Genomic DNA, 21535 nt, shown 5'->3' with positions numbered 1-21535 from the left:
ATAGATTAATTTCTACTTCATTGTTACTCTTATTTTAAAAATAACAGTAACAGCAACAAAAAGCAGTTTTTAGTTCCTTTTAAAAAACTTTTTTATATAGAAAAAAGATTACAAATATTGAATTAAAATAATGTTCATAAGGACTTTGAGGATGGTTATGTATTCACTATCTAACTTAGAAAACAAGCAGTTACTGGAGATTAAAGTAGTCTGCTCCTGCATTTCAAATAAAGGAGTGTAGTAATGCCAAGACATTGGTCAAGAAATGTGATCACAAGATTAAAAAATGCAAGCCTGTACTGAGTAAGGGATTTAGGCCAAAACATGGAATCAGACATGGAGATGTAGCTTCAAACAAGTTGCTAACTATCTCTCAAGAGTATCTAAAAGACTTTAATGTAAGATAGTTCATGGGCTATATTTTATCTCCTGGTCGACTTGAACAGGTTAGCAAATCATTAGCCTTCAAAGTGACTGATTTTTTGCCCCATTGGCTGAAGTCAGGTGAACTTAAACATTACTGATGATAAATCATAGAATATCCTGAGGTAGAAAGGACTCCCAAGGATCATCAAGACCAACTGCTGGCTCTGAACAGAGCAAACCCAAAAATCACACCCCGTGCCAGAGAGAATTTTCCAAATTCTTCTTGAGTTCTGTCAGGCTGGTGCTGTGACCACTGCCCTGGGGCGGCTCTTCCAGTTCCCAATCACCCTATGGGTAAAAAACCTTTTACTACCATACAATCTAAACCTCCCCTGACACAACTTCATACCATTCCCTCAGTCCTGTCACTGTCACCACAAAGAAGAGATCAGTGTTTGCCCCTCCTCTTCCCTCATGAGGAGGTTGTAACTGCAGTGAGGTCAGCCCTCAGTTTCCTCTTCTCCAGACTGAACAGAAGAAGTCACACCTCATAAGGCTTCACCTCAAGGCTCTTGATCCTCTTTATAGCCCTCCTTTGGATGCTGTCTAATAGCTTAATGTCCTTTTTATGTTCTGGTGGTCAATACTGTGCATGGGATTCGAGGTAAGGAGATATTTCTAAAGGCTTGGAGTAGAGTGGGGCAATCACCTCCCTCAGCTGTTTGGTGATGCTGTGTCTGATGCAGTCCAGGACAGGGTTGGCTGCCTGGGGCTACTTGTTGCATTTCTGGCTTCCAGTCACTGCTGACTCATATTCAACTCGCTATCAGCTAGGACTCCCAGGTCTCTTTGCTCAGCACTTCTCTCCAGCCTGTCATTCCCCAGTCTGAACACACCTGAACATCCTGAACATACCTGAACATACCTGAACATCCTGAACATCCTGAACATCCAGGATTGCTCCATCACAGAATCCAGCACTCACCCTTGTTAAACTTCCTACAGCTGGTAAAGTTAAAGATAGCTTATTCACAAAATCTTTTAAATAACATTTGAAAGTACTACTGTTAAAATCCATATTTTGTCAGGCAAAAGTATGTGGTATACTTATGTAGCTCACTGTATACATTCAGATTTTTCAATTATTTAAGAAAAATAATATGTTTCTAACCATAAGGTTCAATAGGTAATTCATTCAACATAAAGCATATTATGTGGAATATAACAATATGACAGTATCGACTTTTACCTGTAACCTTACAAAATGGTACATTCAAAAAAAGGTGAATTGTTATTGTATCCTGTTGCTTCCTGAAAGCAACCAGACCAATTAATGACAATAATTCTACTTCAGACCCAGTTAGCAATTTGGTTTTCACCAGTGGTGTTAAAAAAAAATCTGAGAAAGAATAGCAAAGAGCAGTTTGCTAAAGAAAAAGAGGCAAAGTTCCCTAAGGACAAAGAAAAAGAGATACTGAGAGAAAAAGGAGCAGAAATGGTAAGCTAACAATGAGTACATTCACTTATTAATGATGCTGAGTGTAACCATAGGGTACTGAAGGAATAATAATGACTAAATATTTAGTTGCTACAGTTACTCTCCTTGATCTTTCCATGAACCTCCCAAAGTGACAGCAGTGAGCATGGCTGTGGATCAGGGCCAAGTTTGCACTTTTGCCCATGGACCATAATTAAAATAGATTTATGAATGAGGAAATGCCTGCAGAAAGAGATCAGTCTTGCAACATTTCCCAGGGGTCATTAGATTTTTTGAAGACTAAACTGTAGTTTAAATCTACCCATTTATTGTGGATTCTTCCCTTTACAGCATATTTTTTATTGCAAAAAAAGGCAGCTGAGTATGCATTCCAGTGAGATTCAGGGATGCTATTACTCATACTCATAGTTTGGTTTATAATAGCTTTGATTATATGGGCATCATTGTTTTCAGTGGCATAGAGACTCTAATCGCCTTGCTTGCAGAATGCAAACTGTTTTCTTTTATGAATCCATGGAAACAAAAGCTGTATATAGAAAGGATTATTATGAATTTTAGATTTACCCTAATGGGTTCTCTCTTGACTTTTTCTGAGAAGAATCTTGTAATTTCTACCTACCATTGGTTACATAATTTCAGCTGAATTTCATTGCCTCTTTCTGAATTACCATGAAAAGCCATCCTATACTTTTAACCAAAGGGTATATTTTTTCACCCCAAATATACTTGTACCTCATATTGCAAACTGAATTAGTGAGATTAAGTGAAAGAACAATTTTTTCACATCTTTGCTACTCCATGTTTATGTTCAAAAGTGAAAAAGGACAGACAGGTAGAAACAGCAAATTACAGCCCAAGAGTAACACTGAGTACACAAATGAGGCTTGTTTACTTTTTATAATGACATCAGCTTCTAGCACTTCTTTCCAATTCTGTGTCTATTTGATTGGAAACAGACAATGCATTCTCACTCTTATTAACTCCTGGTCTCTTCTTGTAAAGAAATATTACATCTTTGTTAAAAAAATTTCTGTGTTTGTACTTGTGCATGTTTTGTTTTCCAGCAAACATTTATCACCTCTCTGATTGCACAATTTCTTTGTTTTATGATTTGTTCTGCTATAAAGGAAATACCAGGAGAATACATATGTAAAATTTGAGTGCTTCATAAATGAATACTCTACAGGACCATATATTGATTTTTCATGAATCTGCATAGTTCCATGGGTTTTTATGACCAAATAAATGCATTCTAGGAGCTGGCTGTTATGTACATTGATCATTCCCAAAGCAAATAATGATGAAGACAAAGTCATTTTAGATATCAAAGTCTTAGTTTTAACTACAATATGTTTATTATGAAGGCACATGGAAGGAAATTTTCTTTCCTCTGTGCATTCCCCTGTTTCTGAAGTTAATTTAAATAAGACAAGTCTCTCCAGTGCAATAGTCCCACATGGAGACTGGTTGTGAATAAGAAATTCTCTTCAACTTGTTTCACTGATGGCTTCCACCACTGCAAACATTGTTATTGAAAGTATTGTCAGCTAGTTAGATTTTTGATTATTTTTCCCTGACAGATCAGAGGAAGAAAAAATAGCCTGAAGGGGAGTAGGATCTAAGAATTACTGAATTATATTACTTATTGTGAATAGACAGCTGTCTGGCAGATGCAACTTAATACAAGGACATAATATATTCTAAGCTAGATAAGATATCTGGAGTTGATTATAACATATGCTGGGCAGTCGTAAAAGCCAAACCAAGTCATGGTGACCACATGCTGGTGATGAGAATTAATAGTATTGTTATTGGATAAAATATTCTACCATCACCAATGGTAGAATTACTACTACTACTCCCCCATAAAAATGTGGCGTTTCAAGGCCATTGTCTAACACAATATCTCAGAGTGATCTTCAAAAAATAATCTGACATGATAATTTCCTTTTGATTTTATTGTTTAAAGTACATTTTTTCAAAGTAAAAGAAAAAGAAGTTGGGAATTTTAGAAATTTTGCAGGCCTTCTACCTTGTTTCTAACCCTGGGAAAACAGAGTTCAAATAACGAGCTCAGTGAGATTATAGAATGATACAGTGACTCAAGGATTTCAGTTCTTTAGAACACTCTCCTTAAATGACAGATTCCCCTTGGAACATTAAAGATGAATTCAAGTTGCAGTGGATGGTGCTACATCAGGATTGAGCATTTTCATGTTTTGCATACTTTTTTCAAATACATCTCTGCTTGTTCATAGAATTGAATGTGTGACCATATATATACTTCTTATTACTTATCTTAGTTTCTGGTTTCCTTTTAACATCAGAAGATGCTGTCCAGCTAACACAGGGACATATACAGAAACCAAAAATGTGGATATTCCCTATGTGGTCAGTTCAAACCACCACATTGCTACCACACTTCCTGCCTCACACATTTTCTCTACTGCAGCATGGGTCTTCTCCATGCCCTATAAGTCTTCAGGAACAGGCTTCTTCTGAAAAGATTTAGCGTTAATCCCCAACAGGACACAGGTTTTGTCAGAATATCTTCTCTTACATAGCCTTCTCTCTACAGGCTGCATTGTCTCTCAGGAGACAATTATAATTTGGGTTTTCCATGGGCTGTGATTTCTTTTAGGTATTGCCTCTTGTTGCAGCACAGGGTTGTCCACTGGATGCAGAGGGACAACCTGCTTCACCACTATATTCTCTACAGGCTGCAGTGAAGTCGCTGTCTGATGTTTGTAGCTTCTTCACTTCTTCTCCCCATCCTTCCTTACTGACCTTGTTGTATTACAGGGCTCTTTCTCCCATATTTTGCTCACAGATACACAGAATGACTCCAGTTGGAAAAGACCAGAGTGGGTCAGCTGATCCAATCTCCGTATACAAGCAGGGTCATCCTACAGCACACTGCAGAGCTTTTTCTCAAATGATTCTTGAATTTCTTAGGTGAGGGATACTCCAGAAAACCTTCAGGCAATCTGTTCCAGTGCTTGGTCACCCACACAGTAAAAAAGTTCTTCCTCAAATTCAGATGGAACTACCTGTGCATCAGTTTCTGCCTGTTGTCTCTTTTCCTATTGCTTGGCACCACTGAGAAGAGCCTGGATCCATCCTCCTGACACCGTCCCTTCAGACACACACACAGTGATAAGGTTCCCTCTCATTTTTATCTTGTAGTTGAACAGGCTCAATTCTCTGAGCCTTGAGAGATGTTCTAGTCCCTATATCACCTTTGACAACCCCATTGCACTTATTCCAGGAGCTGCATGTACTGAGAAACCCAGAACTGGACACAGCACTCCAGATGTGGCCTTACCAGGGGCTGGATCACCTCCCTCAACCTGCTGGCAATATTCTTCCCAATGCACCCTGGAATAGCATTAGCCTTCTTGGCCTTCAGGACACACTGCTGGCTCAGGGACAGTTTGTTGTCCACCAGGACCCCCAGGTCCTTCTCCACAGAGCTGCTTTCCAGAAGGTCAGCCACAAGCCTGTGCTGGTGCCTGGGGTTATTCTTCCCCAGGTGCAGGACCCTGCACCTGCCTTTGCTGAATTTCAGAAAGTTCTTCTCTGCCCATCTCTCCAAGCTGTCAAGGTCCTTCTGCAGGGCTGCACAGCCCTCTGGGGTATTGACCACTCCTCCCAGATTTCTGTCGCCAGTGAACTTGCTGGGGAGGGATCTGCACCTTCATCCAAGGCATTGAGGAATAAGGTAAACAATATGGGGCCCAATATTGAGTAGTGGGGGACTCTGCTAGTTACAAGCTTCCAACTAGAGCCTGTGTCTCTGATTGTAATGGGATCTGCTGTTCAGGCAGTTCTTAATCCACCTCACTGTCCACTCATCAAGAACATACTTCCTGAGTTTGCCTAGGTCGACGTCTTGATAAACTCCTGTCTCTCACAGGTGCATTTTTTACCTTTTGTGCTGGCGAGCGTGGGGCTGTTTTGGAGCTGGCTGGAATCAGCTATGTCCAGCATAAACTTCAGTCTCTTCTCATAGGGGCCGCTTCACTAAGAAAACCTTGCAAGGTAAAGAAAATATAGTAATATAGAAAGCTAGCTCTGTGGGTCTTAGAGTCATATATTTATATAAATTTATCTGTTAAAGCCATATTTTATTCACCTTACCTCTGGCATAGTTTTGTCAAGAGTTATAGTTGGAATCAAAATAAGATGCATCTCTTAATTGTCAGAAAGGTCTTATAAATTCATATTTCATAATAAATCATGAAACCAAAGATTTAAAATATTTTACATACTTGTAAGAAATGTCTTTTTTTTTTTTTAACCTAGGTTCTTGCCCATAAAATACATGGACTATATTATTACAGAGAAAGTTGACATGGATTTGCAAAGCATCAGTGCTAAAGGACAAAAATGGTCATTTAAGAAGAGAACAGATGGTCCAAATCAGCTGGAAAGCATTTGGAGATCTTGTCCTGACACATAATTTTATAAATTTCTGTCTAATTATCAAGATACTGATATTGAGCAATTCAATGGCTGAAAAGCTGAAGGTGATTCTAAGCTTCATTCCATAAAAGTTGACTCTAAGGCTAAAGAGTGCTTGAGACTGCTGAATGTCTGATGCCAGTGCCTGAAATATGATGCTGTCATTCAGGCTTCTGCTCAAAGCCGTTCAGGCAAGAAGTGAGATGACCAAATAAAAGCACCCAAGAGGTGCAAATCATCTGTGTATTTCTATTGTAGAGAATGAAATTTATCATGCCACATGGGAAATCTTAATAGAGCAAAGCATACAGTGTCTCTCCTGTTATCAAGCATACTGTGACTGACTGCTATCAAGGAATATGATTTATAGTTTGTAGAGAATTTATGAAACTACCTGGACTCTGAACCAGTTCATCCTTATCTGAATACATTGAAGACTTGGTCTTGGGAAAGTAGCTGCCATATGAGCTCAGGAGATTCACTAAGATGAGGATTAGCTTTGATAAATGACTGTACAGGAGCATACAGAATTTAACAGGGTATGGAGAAGGCAAGGAGAAAAGCAAAAACTATAGCTGCTCATTCTTTGGCCATGTACTATAAGCACAGGGGACTACAGCTCATTTCAGCAGCAGTGATTGCATTTAATATCCTTTTTCTGGCATGGAATAGAAACAGGTGTCTGCACTGACTTCTCTGTATTTTTAGTCACAAGGCATTTGCTTGCTTTTGAAATACAGTGGTTATATTAAGAATTTACTTTTGTTTCTGAGATGGTGCAGTGGAGCAATCTATCCAGATAAAGCCTCCTCTCTGAATCAGACTTAGTTCATTTACAGTGTTGCAATAATGTTGGAGAAATACTTAATTAAGAATCTTACTCTAATTGTGTCAAGTCCAGTACTTTTTTCCCTTTTTGCCCTCCTCAGTAAAAAATGTATAACTGAGGAGAAAGAAACATAATTAAGAAAAATAGAAGCAGCAATATATGATGTTTTGTTTTACTAAGATGCAAGACATGTAAAAAGAATTAACCTATGAGTGGAAGAAGCAGGCAGAAAAAGTAGGTGTATTTATACAGCTGAGAAGGTATGCCCATCATTTGTTTAAAGGATTTGTAACCTTTATGGATCTAAATCTTCCTGGCTACCCAAGACACATCTGTTGCTTAGATAGTTTTTACATGTTGTTTTTCTTTCCCTCTCTGTCTCCCTTCAAGTTTGATTATTGTGTACCTTCCATGACATATTATTTTTTAAAATGTTGGGAAATATTATGCTAAATGCATAATTCTTCAGCCCCCTTCTAGACACTGTATGTCTCCAACCAATTTTCCCTTTGATTCAGCCAGCTGCCCTATGTAAAAAGTACAACCTAAAGGAGGTTTAAGATGTTGTTTTTTATTTGAACAAAAAATGTCAAGGATGACTACCAGGCATCTAGTTTATTTCATTGCAGGTACTAGCATCTGGGAGACAGGAACAAAAAAAGAAACATTTCCACAGTAAACGATGATCCCGTTATACAGAAACAATGACATACAGGAGAAATCAAAATCTACATGGAACATCTGTTCAGTGCATTCATAGTATTTTCATTCTTCTTTTTCAAAATATTGTACTAATCAGAATTTTCACTGGTTGAGAAATTTTCACAGATAATAATGAGCTTGATTTCAAGAGCTAGTAAGTTCAAGACACAACAGAACCTTGCCCCTGTGGCCTCTGTGCATATTTATTCACCACCGAGCTATTTATCTGGTAATTCAAAATTGAGCATTCACAATGCACTGTTCAGAAATGACCTGATTTTTGCAAAAGTTTTGATAGGAATACTCAGGGTGATTCCAATTGAAAAGTCATAAGCTTCTTGCAGAACCTTTGAGGACTGAAAAGGAAAAACCCAATATGTGTTTACTCTCTGTTTTTATACTTTGCACACAAGCACTCTCACACCCAAATTCTCCCATCAGTTTTTACATAAGATGCAAGAATGCCTCCCTGGTTACTGGCAGCCTTCTACCTGTTGTGTACCAAAGGCTGAAAACTCTGGCTTTTTGATCTCCTTCTGGACATCCACGTGCAGCATGTACACTGTTGACTCTGCTGGTGGGGTTCTATAAGTTTGTCTTACAGAAGGCCCAACATAGAAAATTACAGAACTTGGTCCACTTGTTCATTACCCTCTCCACCCTCCCCAAGCTGCCAGGGATGGCATACTTTATCTAAAATTGTACAGCAGCCCAAGATGAGCAGGCTTCTCACTATAAGATGACAGTCAAATTGCCAGGGTTCACAGGAAGCTGGAGAGTGTTATCTGGGTCACGGCTTTTATGAAGAATGCCTGCCACAGGAAGACACAAAGGTGACTTCTATGAGGCATGCAGCAGTTCACATCTGCCTTCACTTATATTAACTTGGAATGAAATTGAAGGCATGAAGCTGGTGATTTCCAGTCTTTTTTAACAAAGACTACATGCCTTTAATGCTGTACTTTAAAAAAAAAAAAAGTCCATTTTATTGACTATCTGGAAAAAATTGCAGGATCTGAATTTAAAGTTTATCTGAGATGCTGTGGAGAACAAATCGCCCTGATTTTGCTTTTATTGATGTCAAATCACTTTTGAGCAGATTAGAGGAACTAATTCAGAACACAGCCTGTTTTTGTGTTCTTAATCTCTCTTCGGATACTTTGCTTAATGCTTTAGCCTGCATGAGCGTATAGTCTTACTAGACTCCAACAGATGGCCTGTATCAAAGTTTTTCTTGAAAGAACTGTGACTAATGTGAGCTGTACTCATTAATCAAATGTGTTCTGTGTGGAAATAGTCTCTAGCTGTGAATTGAGTGATTTCAAAAGGCCTGAGTTGGAAAAGACACAACTGGTAATACACAAACCCACAAATGTCCTTTTGTCTCTCTGTGTGTGTGTGTGTGTGTGTGTGTGTGTGTGTGTGCGCGCGCATGTCTGTGAGGCAGAGTATTGTAAGAATCTATGTTTTGGGATTGTTCATAAGGTACACTCTGTACCCACAGTTTCTTTACAAAGACCTATAAAGTTCATTGTCTTATATCAATGAGTGCTTTTTGGCTTAGGTCTTTCAAAAACAAAATAGTTTTGTTTGATTCGGTTTCTCCTTTTGGAAATATTCCTGCTCTTAATATGATACACTCTGGGCAGACTCTTAACCTTCAAAGTATAAAGGTTATAGATGAGAAAATGGCATTCTGCATTCCCCCCTAGAAGCAGTGATCTGTCAACTCTAGAGCCTTGTACACTAATGTAGAGGCTTCTCTGCCTGGGACAGCACCCTGCTGTCCTTGCACAAACTGGATAATGCAAAGCAGGCCATCCTGGCCATGGCAGCACTGTTCACACGAGTGTTGCTCCAATTCTGAAAGCCCTGTCAGAAAACTGTAAGCTAGATGACAGCTAGAAGGAGATGAGAATATATTAAAATCCTATTATACTTTCTTGACAATGTGATTTCTAGCAGGCTTACTATTGCCAAACAGCTGTATTAAAACTTTTGTGAAACCAGCAGAGATATGTCCACCTGTACACATAGAGTGAACTGGCAGCCTGGAAATGAGATTTCTTCTGTTTCAGATACTAAACTGGGCTGTTAGAAGAGATGAAAAAAGGTCAATTTAAACACACTTTGGCTTTGGAGGATACTTCATTCTGCATTCTCCTATGAAAGTAATCTTGATGGAACTTTACTGCATTTAACATAACAATGAAGCACAGTGCAAACATAACCCATGAATTTGACACTGCTGCCATTACATTGACAATAGCTTGCTCCACAAACAACCCCACTGAAATACAGTGAGCTGTTTCCTCAGCTCTGGTGTTATTGCTAGTAATATACAGCAAGGCCAAGACACAGCACTTGTTTTAAGTTCTACTTCATTACCTTTTCAGCTGTCAGTTATGAAGACACAATATCCCCATTGAGATCTGTTTGAAGAATTAACTCTATTCTACTTAGCAAATTTACCTTATACTGCATTGCTGTGAAAATCATTAATTACAAGATTTAATGGATGCTAGAAAGATTGCTTAAAGATCCTACAATTGTTGATAGTGAAGTTAGACTGAACTAATACTGAGAGATAAGTTGCAAAGATAGAAAGGAAAGAAGGTTATAGCTAAGTTATGATACATTGACTATTTTTGGGGAGAGGGTGGAGTACAGAGTAACAAATCTGAACCTGTCACTCAAACACTGGAAAATGCATTTGAATACTGCCCGGTGACTTGGTTTAATGCAGAGATACTGTATAGGTCAATTAAATGAAATTAATATCAAGGTCCAGACTATTGGTGTTTGCATCTCAGGAATACATCTACCACTGAAAATATGAAAAAAAATAACTATGAATATAAAAAAACTCCAACAATCTCAAACCAATCACTTCTAAGACAGCAAAAGTTAATGAAGTGATAAATAACAGTATGTACAAATCCACTAAATGGACCACTCTGAATTGTTTGGAGGAAGATGTTAATCTGAACTATGTTAATTTTTTTCTGGCTAAATTGTTGTTCACTGAACTTAAGTGAAAAAAGCAAAAACGAAAACAAAACAACAACCACCAAAAAACCAAAATGAACAAACCTGACCAAACAAAAAGCCACTTATGCCACATTTAATTAGATGGAAAACAGTAATCTATAATTAGTGACAATGCAAAAGAACACAGTATCACTGAGACAGTGGAGAATGACCTTTTTAAGATAGTGCTGTTCTTCAAAGGGGCTATTTGACTATTTGACTATTTAAGCATGGCAAATGAGTCATGTTAGAGAAGATGCTCCAGAGGAATTTTTAATGTGGTCATTACTGTGGGCCTTTTGCCAGTGACTCTGAAGTGTTCTAGTCACACTGCAGCACACTTGCAGTGTTCTGTAGCCGGAGGCATCACACTTTCAGACTCTTACCCTACTGCGGAATTTCAACCACCCTGACATCTGCTAGAAAAGTAGCACAGTGAGCTGTAGGCAATCCAGAAAACTCCTGGAATACATGGAGGATAAATTATTGAGCTGCAGTGATCATGCATTGGTGGAAATCACAATCCTCAGGGATATAGATCAGGTAAGGAATAAAGTTTGGCACCTGAACTGTAAGAAAGAAAATTCCCAGCTTTCCAAGGAGATAGTGAATGGGATCCCCTGGCAGACTGCCCTCAGAGACATGGGAGTGTAACAGAGCTGGCAGAGGAAACCTTTGATAGGGTGCAAGGGCTAGCAATCACCAGGAGCAAGAAATCAGACAAGGGTTGCAAGACTGGCATGGCTGATTAGGGAACTAAAGAGGATGAAGCAAGTACACAGAGGGTAGAGACAAGGAGAGGTAGTCTGGGAAGAGTATAGAGATGAAGTTCAGTTGTGTAGAGACGGGTTGAGGAAGGCAAAAGGAAGATGGAACTGAACCTGGGAAGAGACATGGAGAAAAACAGGGAGGGTTTCTACAGGTATGCTGACCAGAAAAGTAAAGTCAAAGAAAATTTAGCCTCCCAAAAATGCTGGAAACCTGGTAACAACGGTCTCAGTCTTCATTGGCAACACCTCTTCCCACATCTCTTGAATGGATGTGCAGCAGAATGGGGACTGGGGGAGCAACCTGCTTCCCACTGTAAGTTAATGTCAGGTTCATGACCACCTGAAGAACCTGAATGTGCCTAAGTCTATGGGATCCAAAGAGATGCATCACAGAGTCTGATGTAGTGCCAAGCCACATTTGAAAAGTCTCGGCCATCAGGTGAAGTCCCAGGTGACTGGACAAATAATAATACATAAATGATACAAAATAATGATTCGTAAAGATGCTGTCATCCATAAAAAGGATAGAAAGGAGGGTCCTGGGAACCACTGACCTATCAGCCTCACCTCTGTGCCTGGGAAGGTTATGGAACAGATCCTCCTAGAAGCTGTGATAAGGCATATGGGGGACAGGGAGGTGACCTGAGACAGCCAGTGTGTCTTCACCAATGGCAAGTCCTGCCTGACCAAGCCAGCAGCCTTATATTGTGAAAGGACTCTGTCAGTGGACAAGGGAAAGGCTACAGAGTCATTTATCTGGACTTCTGTAAAGTCTTGGACACAGTCCCTCCAGCATCCTTGTCTTTAAATTGGAAAGAGATGGATTTGATAAGTGGATGTTGGATAAGGAAGCAGTTGGACAGTCCTATCCAGAAGGTAGTGGTCAACGGCTCATCCTGTCCTTCAGGTATGCCCCTTGACATACCCGAAGGACAGGATGCCATCCACTATGACTGATGTTTAAACTTATTATTTGAGTCTTAATTTGTTCCTGTTGTGTTTAAACAGCACATTGTTGAAGCCCCTATACATGATAATAAATATCTGTGTTTCTCCTGATTTTTCCTGTCACCCCTCCTATTTTTTCCTGATTTCTCTCTTCATGCTATGAAATATGCAGACTCAAGTTTTATGCCAAACTTATTGAAAAAAAGGAAACAAAAAAATTAAAGTAATTTCATTTTCTTAGTTAAGAATCAGTGAAATTGAACACAACACACACAGTATAGAGAATAAGATTGTGGGATGCAGCTCCTTGGCATGTTGACTCCTTATTCATCTATATCCTTTGTAATCTCATGCTTTATGATTTGCAGATCATCCAGTATATTTTCCTTCTTTCTCTTTTACATTCATGAAAGTTATGGGCTTGGTTTTTTTGTTTAGTTCATGGAGACAAATGCATTTTTTAACTCAGTCATGAAGCTGGCAAAGACTGAAATCTCAGAGGTTTAGCTTTGTGGGAGATTCTTTTTTCAGCAGCTCTACATCTAATTTTCTTTGTATACTATCATTTGAGATTCTCAAGGTAGTGCTTATTGGCAGTGACCTGCCAGACATCCCAGGTCTTAAAGATGAGTGAATAAACTTAGCTGAATGCTGTTGAATATGTGATAATGTAATTGGCATTCTTGCCAACTGAATTGGAAATGAGATGTTGTGTCTTCAGGGACCTTTGTACTCTTTTGTAAGTGCCTTTATTTTTTTTTTTTTATTTTCTTTTAAATGCATCAGATACATATGAGCTAAGCAAAAATGTCCATTATAAATTAAAATAACTTTGCACTGTAGATTAGATGGCCACTTCTGATTTGGCAGTTAAAGTTCAATTTACTGCACTGCTTAAGAAACAACAGACAAAAACATGGTTTCTTTGTTACTTTTTATACAAATAAAATTATTACTGATGAATAAATACACAGTTTTACATTCAGAGCAATATCTATAGGATGAAGTGGAACAAAGCCCAGGTTATGGTACGTACTAACATTGTCCCAAGGCAGATCAGATCAATGAATTTCCAAGATTTGCAGATAAGAGTAGGGTGTGGTAGATTGGAAAAAAATCGGATGATCCTAATCGTCTTTATATTTCATTCTTAGTTGGCTAATGCTAATCAGCTCTGTAAAGATTTATTGCACAGAGGTGCACAGGAAATAGTGCAAAGTATTGGTGCCCACTATTTTTAGTAAATATTAGGAGAAGATTTTCCTTGAAAACATATAAGAATGCTGTTATTCTCCTTGGAAAACCTCACAAGGGATATGTATGGCTTACAGGCTGTATATCACTTCCACTACAACTGTTATAGTCAATGACTTTAAACCCACAAAGAAGTGAATAAATCAGGAATCTCTGCTCATTAGGAGGGGTGAGCATGAAGCTGGTTTGTAAAGTGAAGCTATTTGTAACAATGATGATTCCCTTCAGCTAAAAAATAACACAGGGGGTTGTCTACTTCAGCCTTTTGACAACGCTGTGAGATATTTTGTTCAGAATGAAGCAGGGTAAAAAATAATTTAAAAAAAGAGAAAAAACCTCCCAAACAACTAACAATACAGGAATACGCCCTGCTAGAGGTGCAGAATGCCAGGAGGGCATCCAGCTAGAGTAGACCCTCAGTGAAATTACCCCACAAGATTTGCAGCTCTTGGGAAGCTGGGTGATTTAATTTACCCTTTGGGCATTCCATAGAGCATTATGCAGTGGGTCAGTGACTAGCCCAGAGAGCAGTACCTGTACTGAATGAAAGTGGTTGATTGCATTTTACTATGGGCACCCAGAATAAGAAGCTGAATAAGGAATAATATTATTTATATGTAAAACCTTCAAACCTCTGAAGACTCCACACTAATGAGAAAGGATGCTGTGTGACTCTATGTTGACTGATATAAACTGCATCCTGCTGGTAAGGGCAGATAAGGTTTTCAGAGCAATTCTGTGCATGGATAATGAAATAGGTCTGAGGGATAAGGAAATAATTTCAGTGTTCACTGTATGAAACAGAGAATCTTGGTTCAGAGGAGGAGAAGCAGGACTAGATTTTCATGAGCTAGCCAGCAACATTTTTGCCTTACTTATTGCTCTTGCTGTTTTCCTCCCAGTGACATAAATATGAACTTTTTGTCCCATCACCAAACCTCAGGACTCTGTTACTCTGTGCCTGGCGCTGTTCTCTGGGACTGAGTGATATGTGAACTGGTTTTATCCCAGAAATGTACTATTTCACTAAGACATAAATGAGAAGATTCACTTCCACATGAGATGAGGATGTAATTGTGTGTCTTATACCAAAGTTTAGCCTCTTTCAACCCCACCAGCATTTTGTGGCTGTTTTCCAACCTGAACATGTAGTATTTATAGATAGGAAATATTTCTGCCTTTCATTTATTTTGATAGATGTCACTTTTGAATTTTTCACTGATGAGCGCTAAAAATTGCAACATTTCTTGTTTTCCACTGTCAGGAGTAGGAAGAGATGCACCCTACCTATTATCTTATTTAAAAAAACAAAAAAAAAGCACTTTATATTCTCTTTATTTGAGAAATCCCTCTGTCCCTTTGAAAATAAGGTGACCACAAACAAATGCAGGTAAAGAAAAAAGTCAATATAAAAGCTGTTGTGGAGGATTGTAGAATGACAAGGAGCTCTGCAGGTCTCTCTAGACTACATCCCACAGAATATAAAATGATATGTAAAATAATCATCATATCCACACCACTTTCAGGTTATCATTCTTGTCTCAGATGATTTTTCTCTTGGTGTGACAAAGAGAAATTTTGGTACTGAGCAACAGAATGGTTAATGTATTCACAGCATCTATCCACAGTATGTATTGGGATACTTGTAAAACTGCTAGATGTTCATCTGTAAACTATTTTAAGGGGAATAATAGGTCCAAACAGTTTCAAAATATTCTCAGTTTCTCAATTTAAAAAAAAAAATATTTTTAATTTTATCAATAAATCTAGTTTTCTCAGTGGATGATTTCTCTTCTCTTCTCTTCTCTTCTCTTCTCTTCTCTTCTCTTCTCTTCTCTTCTCTTCTCTTCTCTTCTCTTCTCTTCTCTTCTCTTCTCTTCTCTTCTCTTCTCTTCTCTTCTCTTCCTCTTTTCCTTTTTTATCCTCTGCATTTTCTATAGTGAAAGAGATAAAACCAGCCTTTTGAGATATATGTTCTGCTGATCAAATTTTGATTTTGAATAGCTCACAGATTTCCTGACAGCCATAAGTATTCAAGCTCAGTGGGTATTTGTGCTCTCTAGTATCTATAAATATATTGCAGAATTTTGATTGTTTTATGATGGAAGTTTATTTTATTTTATTTTTGCCTTCACAGTTGGCTTCAGATTTTTTTTCTGCTTTATAGACCCTTGTCTTTTTATTAGTTCTATGTTCCCTGTTGATTTTATGTTTTATATTCCTGCTGTCACTACCAGCATCTCACTGTAAACAAGAATGTTGTATCTCAGTGGGTTATTTTCTGTTAATAACCTGTGATACAGTATATAAATAAACCAGAGAGGAGTTCACAGGTGCAATTTATTAGAGTTATTGCAATGTGACTTCAGTTATGGTCTCTAGTTCTTTAAAAACTTTGGTGTGTTTTCAGTTGAAGAAGACAGCTATATATTGCGGTTCATGAGAGAGAAATAAATATCAGTGTAATGAAATATGTCCAAGTCCAACTCAATAATAATTGCAATTTCTCAGTGTCAATACTTGGAGACCTATGTGTACCTCACAATAATTCAAATAAAAGCACACGAGTAAAGTAACACATTATTCAGGTTAGACTGGAAGAATGGAACCAAAGAAAATGGCAAACCGTACAAAATTTTCTGTCTTCCCTACACTAATATCACTCTTAACTATACTGTTAACTTAATCCCTGTTAAACTTCACAATATAGAATCATATTTCAGACATGTATTGTACCTATGGAGAAGAGCTGTGTAAAACAAGCAGAGCATAATTCAGAGGTTGTTTGAATCCTATTCAAAGTTGCAATGAATCTCCCAAATTCTCAAATTATTTTTAGCACACTTTTTAGAAAATCTGACTAAGGTGAAAGTAAAAATTTTATCAGTAATAATGTATCTTGTCCACAAAGAATAAAGCTGTCAGCTCTGAAATGTCTGTGAAGGCCATTGTACTTTTGATCATTCAGTGCTGCTAATAAGAAGTTAAATCAGAGAATCTAGTACTTGGTGTGAGTCAGATTAAAGAAAAAAGATAAAGTGCTCAGAGCAGCTAAAAAGCAGTGTTCACCCTACCCTTCCTCATCCTTATAAGCTGATCTGCTGGCTCAAATAGAATCTATTCAGAATGTTTTGGAATCACTTTTCATATTCAGAAGTCTGTTATAAAATCATATTTTAGAACTCTTCCCACTCAATACTGTTTCATATGTTCAACATTATACTTTGTGCTCTTTTCTAAGATTAATTTAGAATCATTATCTTCTCTAGACATTGTCATCACTCCAAACAGCATGCAGGTGATACTTTTTGACCAATCACACAGCAAAAGGAGAAGCTTTCCATTTAAGGAGGACAGATTGTCTTGCACCTGAAATAAAGTAGATTGCTGACATGGAAAATCAAGGTTATTGAAGGTGTTTGAATTGGAGCTACTTCATACCCCTGGAAGGTGGAGACACCAGAAACCTGATTTTGATGAAATATCAGGTTTCCTTGTCTTGTCCACTCTACAATTTAAAGAATCTATAATCATATATCCTTGGTGTCTCACAGAAGGGGAACAGCTGACCTAGAAAAATTAATTTATTTTTGTCTATTACTGTTATCAGCAGAGTTATTCTGCAGAAAGGACTTCTTACACTGGTTATCTTTGATTATAAAGCCTTTTTGCTGACAATAATTATTTCATTCTCAGAAATTAAATTCTCTCAATGACTATGGACAAATATCTGTTAGGAGATGCTCATCCCACAACCATGCCACTTCCAGGGTTTGCACATTCACTAAAAGCCTTTGTATATCGCTGTCACATGCATGACCAATTTTTGCCTTCCTGTGTAGGAATGAGTCCTGTGGGATTTATGGACATTAAAGTTCAAGGTTTTCTTAACAGGCAGCAGGAACTGAGGGAAGATAAGACCATGAAGGCAGTGCTTAGGTCCCATCTCAACTCCTGCCTTGTAGGTTGCTGGGAACGCTACTGCCAATATTAAGGGCAGCAAGAGTAGGCTTGTTTCTCCTATGTAGGTGCCATCAGGATTCAGTGACAAACATGATACCTCCAGCAGAGAGACTCTTCATAGGCCTCAGAGAGAACAGATCCTGGTCTTGTATAGTGAAAGTTTCTGTCTTGCAGAAAAATGAAATCCAATTTTACTTAAGTAGCTAATACATTGTCTGTATTACTACCATGATAGTTCTGGGCAGACAATATAAGATCCTAACAGCTTTGTTTTTACTATTAGTTTAATTGCAGCTATTTCAAGATCACTTTTAAATCCTATGGAAATATTTTTGTATCATCCTTTCATAATACTCTGTGAGACTTGTAGGAGAAAATCAAACAAAGTGTGAGAACATAGGCAAATGTAATTTAAAATCCCTCCAAAATGTATGAATGTCTTTTTCATTTTCGAGTTTTCCTTTTGTTAAAATTTATATTGCTCTTCTGCTTAGAGATATAATAATTCTCTTTTCCCATTATTTCCACTGTGGATATTTTTTCTTTTCCATGTTATTATAGCAAATGCACTACATATAAAGTGGAACTTATATTAGGACATGTGCTAGAAATATCTTTAATCCTGGTCATTTTTAAACACAAGGATGAGCCAAAGGCAACAATTGCCTGTTCTCCTAAAAAGTGGAATTTTGCTCTTTAGTATACAGACGTGTGATCGTTTTTACATCTATGATGTAAATTGCAGACAAAGTGTTTGTTCTTTTTTCTGGACAAACAAGCTAAAATTTTTCACATCTTTGTTGCACATACTTGAGTTTTCATGTGAGGTCCTCATATTTTGTGTATATGTAGTGCTATGAGGATACATCTGAAATGTCTTCCTGATAATATTACACACATGAGAACTGAAAATTTAATTTACCTTTGCTAACATTTTCAAGGAGTTTGCAGCTTGTCACATAAGACACCATATTATAAATTAAAAAAGCAAAATCGTTGATCCTTTTCTTTAAACTGTTATATAAGAAGGAACTATTACAAGCTGTTACCTCAACTCAAGGACCTGATCAGTGAGAAGGGAAGATACATTTTTATTATTATTCACCTTTTATGTACAGATGACATCAAGCCATGTATTCTGGCTATAGGAAAGCCAGTGCTGAAGCTTCTGGGATCTGTTCTTGCTGAAGGATGTGCTGTCACTAGCAATACTCAAAGGTGTGTTAGTTCATCATCCCAAGGCATTACCCACTTGTCCTGTTGTCCAGCACCACTTGTCTTTGATCTGTAGTGTCTGCATGGTCTGAATGCTAACTGAATAAATGCAAAGCATATGAGAAGGACAAATATTTGTAAGTACTGTTAAAACCCCCCTAATTCCGTGCTGTCAAGGCCTTCTGTGATGTTGAGAGAGAAACAACAGCATGTGAATGACTTGTGGATGTCAAGTTCTCCTAGATGTTCTCTAATCCATTTTCCCTTGAACAAGTGAAAATCTTCCAACGTTCTTTACCCCAGGCTCCTGTATCAGAGGTCCCTCCTGAGGGCTGGTCTTCTCATTGAAGGACAATGCAAAGAAGGCTTTTGGTTGCTCTGCTTTCTTTGCATTCTCTGTTACCTCCATTTAGTCCTGGTCTCACATTATCCTTTGTTTTGCTTTTGTATTGAAGTATTTGAAGAAGCACTTGTTTTCCTTGACATTCTTGGCCAGATTTAATTCCAGATTTCTGAGAGAATTTTTTGTCAGCTTAGATGCACAGTTAAACTGTATTTCCTCTGTATTTTCTCAGCTGTATGCAGCTGATACAAGCACTTTTACTAAACCAGGGAAATTCTCTCACATACCTCAACTCAAAAGTACAGTTCAAGTATTTCAAAGGAATAATTGAACTGTCAGGAAAGTTTATGATTCCACAAACCTGGAACTGGAAAGCAGCCCTGCCCGTGGCAAGGGGTTGGAGTTAGATGATCTTTAAGGACCCTAACTAACTCTATAAAATCAATTTCTGATCAGATGGTTCCATTTCTAATTAAGAGCAAATTCCTTTCTATGCCTCTAAACACTTCGGTGACAAGCCTCTAAACACTTCAGTTTTCTCAAAGTTTATTAAAGAAAGGCAGAAATAACAATTAATTGACCTAATATAAATTTATATTTGCAATTTCTGAATTTTCATATTATTTTGAAACTCTACTTATCAGTAGATAAGGACAATACACATATCTGTGTATGCACTACGTGGTTTATTAGCAGATATCAAAATAAACTTGTAGCAATAGTATGAAAAAAGTGTATGTTTTTATATAAATTCAGATTTTCCTAATCTTTTGTACCAACTGGGACCAGTGAATTTTTCAATCTATGTGAAATTAAATGAATTTTATGAACCTATTTCAGCTACCCATATTGCACTAACCCATTGGACTTAACACAAACCTATACCTAGAAACAGAAGGATTTCTTTTCCCAGAGATTTCTTAATACTTCATGCTGTTGTCTGGTAATCAGAGATTGAAGCTTTTAAAGTATGACGTTCTTGCATAGGCTCGCTCATCTATTTATTTGGCTTTGTGTTTTTCACTTATTGAGTCACTATTCAGTTTTGATTGCATGTTAATTGCCTTGCTTTTAAAGTTCCTGGCAGTTACTGGATAATTTCCTGTGCAGAGAGGTTGAAGCTAATAAAGCAGACAAACAGCAGAAGCTTTCTTTGAGAATGCTGTTGAAGTTTGACTTCCATGTCACGTACTGGGCCATAAAATGTAAAACAGATTACCTCCAAAAGCTCTGCAGTGAGAGAATAGTCTTAAAAACAGGGGAGGGGAGGTTTAGAAAATAATAAAAATAATAAAAAACCACAACAACATGAAAAGTATTATAGTATCTGAGAGATACTGTAATTCAAAGGTGCTAGGTCAATATGAGCTTGCACATTTAAAGGATTTTTTAATGTCAACAGATCAGTGGAAAAATTTTGTAAATCTATTCTATGTAAAAGAATCCACTCTTCCAGACTGGTAATGCTGTATATTAGCAATAGTTGTGGCATAAAATCAGACTTAACAGGAATCCATCACTTAAAAGCAGTAAGAGGCACTGGTGCTTTTTTTGTGGTAGATTGACGTTAAAGAAAAAAATCTTATTATATTATTATTATTATTAAAATCTTATTACATTATTTAGAGGAGCAGTGATCAAAGGAAGAAGCATTCAAAGAAATAGCATTCTTGTACATTCTGTACTGAGGCAGTTACTATCAGTAATGGTGAACACAATTGCTACCAAGGAATGCTGCAGAAATGCTTTTAAAACTCAGATTTATTAATCTTTGCTGCAAGTTAGGAGAAGGAGAGTAAAAGGAAGCCAGACAATTTTAAGGTAGCTGCTACTACTTATGGTGGTTTAATTATACTGCAACTTTTTCTTGTGCACTGACGTTTTGTCAACACATTGCTTTTTACACAGCCACTGGATGGGCAGTAAATATCATTGCAATTATCCTGCTGTTAAAAAAGAAAAAAATTGGATTATAATTTTTAAAATAATGTGTTCTGTCATATTAATAAAAATTTTAAAATCTCTTTATTCTCAAGCACGCACTACAAGGAGAGGTTGTAGAAAGTCTTTGGTTTACCACTTTGTCAGCAGTGGTTCAGTCTTCATCAAAATTTCACCCTGATTCTTGTCAACAACAGTGAACACTATGGAAA

The sequence above is a fragment of the Haemorhous mexicanus genome, chromosome 6, assembly GCF_027477595.1.
Source record: "Haemorhous mexicanus isolate bHaeMex1 chromosome 6, bHaeMex1.pri, whole genome shotgun sequence".
In the NCBI taxonomy this organism is placed as follows: domain Eukaryota; kingdom Metazoa; phylum Chordata; class Aves; order Passeriformes; family Fringillidae; genus Haemorhous; species Haemorhous mexicanus.
This window is presented reverse-complemented; position numbering follows the sequence as displayed.